The following is a 7,444-nucleotide window of genomic DNA, read 5'->3' on the forward strand; positions in this document are numbered from 1 at the left end:
GTACACATACATTAGTTTAAATGCAGCACACGAATGCAAACATACAGCGTATGTTAGTGTGCAAACTTACTGTGTATAACATGTTTGTAGTATTTTATTTCTGTATCCTTACATGTGCATCATGCAAAACTATATTTCATAAAATGCAGAAAGAAAAGAAGGCCTTCAAACTTGTGCTCCCTCTTGCTTCATTGTGTAATCGTTAGATCTAAAAGCCTCCAACAAACAAAATATCCAAGGGTAATTCAGTGTAAAAACAACGGCTCCAAATGTTTTTCTCTCCACACCTTGAGTTCATTTAACAATTTAGCACCAGACAGCCCAGTCAGCTGAGTGATTGGATAACTGCAGTCCAATCAGTGCTTAAGAAAAAAGAAACCTTCAAAGGCATTACCAGTAAAACAGGTAAAAGGAGTGAGATAATATCTGACCTTATTACCTTTACTTCTGAAGTCGCTCAGACACTGCAATGGTCTGTTACATGATAAACTATCTCTTACTCAGCAGTTTGCCCACAGAGCACAGTAAAAGAGTGGACAGGTTTCAGGAACACATTTCCCACTAGCGAGCGCTGGTGTGCAACCCTCAATCCTGTGTGACTTATCAAGATTGGCCAGGTCTCAAGTAAAACTCCACGGCAGCCTTTTAAACCCCTCTCTTGATTGTGGTCTCCAGTCGGGAACACCCCTCCGCCCTCTCCTCTCACACAGCATCTCCTGCAGAAACCGAGCCAAAAACACGAGATTAAAACCCTCTGAAGGCTGCAGCTCCTTCTATGGGCAGCAGTGGCTGGTTGATCGCTGCTGAAGCCTGACCCCGCCACCCTCCACAAACCAGGGGGCAGCCCTCAACTTGAAAGGCTGTCTGATGGGTCGGGGTGAGGTGACTGTTGTGGAGGCCTGGCAGGAGCAGCGGGGCAGGAGACAGCACCTCAAAGGGGCACTGAGGAGTGACCTGGAACACACCTCTCCAGTCACACATTTATTCATGACTAACCTGCTCAGTGAGCTGCATCTGCTGCACAGGAAGAACCACCTGCCACTGCTAAGTAAGCCAAAGATACTAGTAAAAACTTGTGAACAAAGGGGACACACACACACACACACAGACCCAAAACACACCAGAAACCTCTTAACTTTTGAACTTCCGCCATGGTGGAATTACCTCCACAGCCCATTCAAAACAACTGGCTCACTCCATCAGCTGTCACAGAGTGCTTTTCAACAAGTCATCTTCTCTCCACTGTCCCATCTTTGTTGACTTATTCATCTCATATTCAAGCACTTCAGTTCAGCTTCTTGGATGAGAGATGAAACAACATTTACGGATCAGGTCTAGCTGCCCCAGATTTAACCCTTCTTGAAGAAAGATGACCTGGATGACTAAGAACCTCCACAGAAATCATATGAAGCATGTTTACATGTACCTCGTTTTTTAGGTTTTGTCCTGATCATATTTAGAATAAGATGTTTCCATGAAACACAGAGAGATCTGGTTATTTGACTCTCTGGAGGTGAGCCTAACATGATCCAGGTTTCTTCAACCTCTTGGCCAGTTTCTGTCACTGTCTTACCCTCCACACATCAAATGAGCTTGAGTACCCCAATATGTACAGCAGCAATGTGTTTATTTGAATGGACCTTTAAGATTTTCTCTACATAACCTCTGCTCTCCAAGAAACCATTCCTGAGCTGCACCAGTGGAGGTTCTCCAGCCCTCCATGTGTCCGGACTGTGGCCCCCAGCAGGGAGTCTCATTCTCAGCCTGCCTGACCCACACACCCTGCCCAGCCACTAAGAAAACACCGGCCACCTGCTCAGACATCAAACACTCCACACAAAATAGCTAAAGTCAGGTGGAAGTGCTGCTGCATTACTCTGGGTAATAATTTTACTATTACAGTATTACATGTTTCTTTGTTTGAACAGGGACAGTGCACAAATATTAACCTGATGTAAAAGAAGACCAGTGATCACATCTGGTAGGTTCACCATTTGTGTCATCTGAAATGTTTTGGTGATATCCTTAAATTAAGAGAAATGTTTGGGACTAATTGTCACTAATAAAACATCTGTCACAGTAGGTGGTCAATAAACTACAAATAAAGAAAATGACAATGGAAGGGATGGAGTCAGTCAGTTATTTAGTCTTTAAAACAATGTGTGTGTATATGTATGTATAGTAAATAGGACAATATACTGATTCAAGGGATCAAGAGGTACAGCGATGTGTGGAGATGAGCATACACAAGCAGCAGACCAGTTTCCCCACATACTACATAATGTGATAATCAACAGATACAGAGCCATGATCATAACACGCGCAATTAATGATTCTTTGGTTTTCACATCGCCATGACGCCCATTTCCCCACATATGCAGTTGGCAATCTTCATGTCTGGGAAATTAAGCTAATAAGTGCCAAAAACTGCAGTGCCTTAAGCGGCCATTTAAGGCTGGTTACAGAACATTTCAACCTCCATATGTTCCCATATTAAATTAAATTAAAATTACATTAACTGGTAGACGAAAGAAGTTGAAAAGCTCTCATGGCGGCCAGCAGCACATATTTTCAGCTTCAAAACGTCACTCATGCGCTGTCCATTCTTTATGATGTCATTAGTTAGTTCTCCCACTTTGTCTTGTGGGAGGTGAGGTAGCTGTACCCGTTGAGGGTGCTACAAACACCTGCTGTCATCTGAACCTTCCAAAGCGTAAGCCAGATAAATACATTTTTGTGTTTGTAACCTGTATGAGAACCTATGAATTGATGAACAGTCAAGTGCTAAGAAAAATGGAACATTACCATCATAACTGAGAAATCCCCAAATGATGTCTAAAGGCTGAAGGCTTGTGGATCTTGATGGATCTTTTGTGAACTTTTAAGCTCAGTTATAAGTATCTTTAATTTCATCTGGGTTTGTTTAAGTTTACATTGATTTGAGGTGAGGGTTTCCTAACTGTGACCTGACTGACAGTAGAATTTAACAAACAGCGTCTCAGATGGGGGGGTGGGCTGCTCTTCATGATTCATGCTTATATGATGAGTGGATAATTACATTAAAATCTTGCCTCAGGCTGATTTAAATTCTTAAGAACACAGTTACTCTCAGGCAACAGATTTTCTTTTCGCCAGGTTCCCAAATCCACTTTAAATGACTTATGCCTTCCATTCTTTGGCACTTCCATAAGTCAACCCAGCTCTGCTTCCCTACCAGGCCTTACTTCTCATCCTACTGTACGAGTCTGACCGGCTGCCCCTGATTATTTCCTCATAAATCTCTACCTAACACAGAGCACTACATCATCAGTCCTGTCCTCCACACTTCCCAAAGGATATAATTAACTTTTCTTTGCCAACAGAATGATGGCTTAACCATTCAGAAAGGAATTGATGGCTGAAATAATTTTATTTCAATACTCATTTAAACTCAATTTAGCCCCTGCCAGTATGATGTATTTTCAGGCGTATGGTTATCAGCTGAACAAATAGTGTGTTAGTGCAGGATGAATAATGTGGACGAAATGAAATCTCAGGAGAAGTTGCACAAACCACAACCTGACCTCGTATAAAAACACACACAAGTTTTTGGTTGTACTTCTGCTTGTAAGCTGCTACTTATATGTGACTTCAGAACCAAGAGCAACACATATGCAAGTGTTTCATAGAGCAAAGTGGGTGAGTGACGGAGCGATGTGAGCCAATTGCCAAACCTCACATGCTTCTTCAGTCATGGCCAATTACAACTGGCAGCTGATGTTAGAGAGCGGGCAGGCACAGACAAAAGCATCCTGACAAAATAACCCTGATCACCAGCGTGCGCCTGAAAGCTGACATTACCCTGCAATCAGCACACACCCTGAGGTCAGGGCCCGCCACCGCTCATGCCATACCTCCCAGGATATCAATGGGACACTCTCTGTATCTCTGCTATCAAGGAGTCTCACAATAGCTCTGAAGGACCTGATACCTTAATGATGCTTTGTTCAAGCCAACCTTTTGTCACTGACCCCAATGGCCCCCTATGGTCCAGCCAGTGTAGGGAGTGACATGGGGTCACTTGTTATTCTGGGTGGTCATGCATGGTTCTAACAGTGTCCTGTTGGTGGCAGCATGCAAATTGTGGTCAAGACATCTGCCTGGGTTTCCATTCCTGTGCTCAGTATGGATGTTGGACTCAAACAGTCATCTACAGGGAAATGTAAGCTTAAAAGTCTGGACTGTGGTGCTCAAGTACAGTCTGTACGAAGCTTTCTTAAAATCCCTTTCCACTGAAGGAGTTTCACAAACTGCAACATTGTCACCATTGTCACAGGTTCTTCTTTTGTTCCTGGAGCTAAATTTAGGCTCTGCTCAGGTTATCGGTAGTGCTGGGAAATGAGGCAGTGTAAGCAGTGCAAACAGAAACCATCATGTGGATCCCACATCTATTTCAACCAGGCAACCAATCCTGGCCCAAATAGACACATATACAGTCAGCACCGGTTCTGGCTACATTTGCACCCTGGGTGAACAACACCCACCCCACACCACCACTCTGCTAACTTGATGAGCGGTATAGACAATTGGCAAGTTTTTTTTTTTTTGGGTGCTTGTGCACCCTCACGGAGACTGCGCCCTGGGCGGTCGCCCACATTGCCCATACAGTAGAACAGAAGTGAACATTTTTTTGGACAAATCGTGTCCAGGCTTTGTGGGTGGGAGTGGTTCTAACTCTTCCACAGAGTCTGGAATGTTGGACTGCCACGTTTCGACTGGCTCTAGATAGGACGTTTTTGCGTGTTTAATGCATTTTGCAGCTTCTGTAACTTCCACAAAACGCTTCGATCAGGATAGCAAGTGCAGGAGTTTTCAGTCCAGTGCTATACCACTGGATATCACTAAATCTGACAGAGCCATCCTTAAAAGAGATTATAGAAAGTTAGCGAAAAAAAACCCAACAAGCTTAGTGGGGCAAACTGGGAAACTACAACAATTGTGGTCCAATGTATTCAACAAACAACATGTAAAAATGAGATAATTAACAGACATAGCACTGCACCACCTTTATTTGATAGTAGCAACTGAAGAGTGACAGCAAAGTGGGGAGACTAGGGGGGAATGATTTGCAGCAAAGGGTCACTTGGATTTGGAATCAAACCCTGGGCCGTTAAAGCAAGGGCCGAGCCCTTGTCCATGAGCTACCAGGGTGCCCCACACTGTTCCCATTTTTAATGTCCTAGTTTGCAAAAACGGTGGAAACACAAGGAAGCTTATACATTATTTTCATTACATTACATTATTAAATACCCAAATACAGAACTATTTATATAAGTTCATAGTGGACCCTAAAGGATTCCCTACATAAAATAAAAAAATAAATAAAACAAACAAACAAAAAAGTGAAATCCTGTCCAGTGAATCTAATGCAGGTTTTTCGCATAAAGAAGAAAAGTAGTAAGAAAACACAATGCCTATATCACTTGTCAGCTCAAATCAACAGTTTGCATCTTCCTCTTGACCTGATTTTGACTTAGTAGTCCTGAAGGCTTTCTCCCTGTGTAGCATTGATGCATCTGTCACTGACAAAACACATTAAGTCACATCCACTGATGTTCTGCATGTTCCACTTTTTGATGAAACGTTGGCCTTTCTTTGAAAATGAAGCTGTGGTGTTTCATGGATACTAGCAGTAATTTATACTAGCACTAAAAGTCTGGCTATAGAAAACATCTACAAACCACCCCATCTGAACTGCATGGACAAGAGAGAAAAGGGGGTTGGGTAGGTATACAAAAAGACAAGATGCTGAAAAGTCAAGACTCCTGGTACTGGAAGACATTTTCACTTCAACAACTGCAGTGATTTCACTTAAAATATTACTTTTTGGGCATTTTGAAAAAAATGTTTTTGATAGTGGGGCATATGCTCTACTATGGATAGCTACAAGGGAGCCCTTAATGATTTCTTCATCTAAGCCATCATCCTGTCTCTTAGACCACATTCCAACTAGTCTGCTCAAAGAAGTTTTACCTTTAGTTTGCACTTCTTCACTGGATATGAATAATCTGTCTTCATGACCAGGATAGGTACCTTTGGATATGCTCTCAATAATAATTATAAAATTAGTTAGTCATGGAGTTCCTCAAGGTTCTGTGCTTGAAGCAGTCCTATTCTCCTCATATGTGCTTCCTTTAGGCAACATTATTAGGAATCAATCCATTGTTCCATTAACTTTTATCGTTATGCCGATGATCCACAATTATACCTATCGATTAAGCCCTAGAGTTTTTGTGCTTTCTTGTCTCGCAGGTTCTCATGGATTGTGGTTGTTCATCCTGCCATAGTCCTGCTCCTACTGCTATTACTATTGATACTACTATTATCATTCTGTTATAATTATGGTTGTAGTCTCTATCCTACCCCTTTCCTCTTCCCCTCAAAACCCCCAAACCCAATCCATCATGGCAGATGTCTGTCCACTATGAACTGCTCGAGGTTTCTCCCTCTTAAAAGTTTTTCTTGCCAAGTGTTCATGGTGGGAATAGTTGAGTCTGTATAAATAATATTACAAAGAGTACAGTCTTAAACCTGCTCTACATGGAAAGTGTCTTAAGTGAAGTGAACTGAACACCATCATGAGCAGGTTTCAGTCACTGCCAAGACTTTGTGAACAAATGGATCAAATCATTAGATCTGAATGGTCTTTGATTAAGCTTGTCAAAATGACTGCTGTACACTGGCTTTAATGCCAGAAGACATTTTTCACCCATTCACTGACATCAATAAATGAGTCAGATGATGATGAGTACTTTCAACACAACAACCCCCTGTGAGATTATGATGTGTTGAGAAAAACAACATGTGAAATGATGTGAAAGGACCACAGTCCAATTAACACCTTTTGAACTCAAACTTGGATTAAGAATCACAGATACTCTGTGGACTGTTTTCACTTAGCATTTCTCACCAAAACACATTGGGCCTAATGCAAGAACATCATCTTATTCTAAACCTCTTGAGGCTTGCTTGTATGAGTGTTTCAAACTGGCCTCTGCTTTTTAACGGCACAAGCTTGTTTCTACCTGATGCTGTGCATTCTAGTGATTTAACTTTAACAACTAAATGCTCATCTCTTTGGAGTGGGTAGTGACCAAACCCAGAAATGAGTGTTAATAACCACCGCACCAGCACTTCCTAGACTGCGGTATTACATTCCCATTAGTAGCCAGGGTTCCTTTGTTATTCACCTTAGTGTAACATTACATGGTCAAGAATCCTTCTGTGATGACTTTTATGACAGGTGAAGACAGATGCATGGATTCCATCTGCAGGGGCCCCCACAGGTACCGCTACAGAGTGCAGGTTTTCACAGGGGAGTGTGCTGTGGTCTTACTGAGTGCAGATGTACTGTCAGTGGGAATAAAGCAGAATGTAACCTGAGCCTGTGCAGCCACACTCTGCT

This window comes from Larimichthys crocea, chromosome XVII (genome assembly GCF_000972845.2).
Source record: "Larimichthys crocea isolate SSNF chromosome XVII, L_crocea_2.0, whole genome shotgun sequence".
In the NCBI taxonomy this organism is placed as follows: domain Eukaryota; kingdom Metazoa; phylum Chordata; class Actinopteri; family Sciaenidae; genus Larimichthys; species Larimichthys crocea.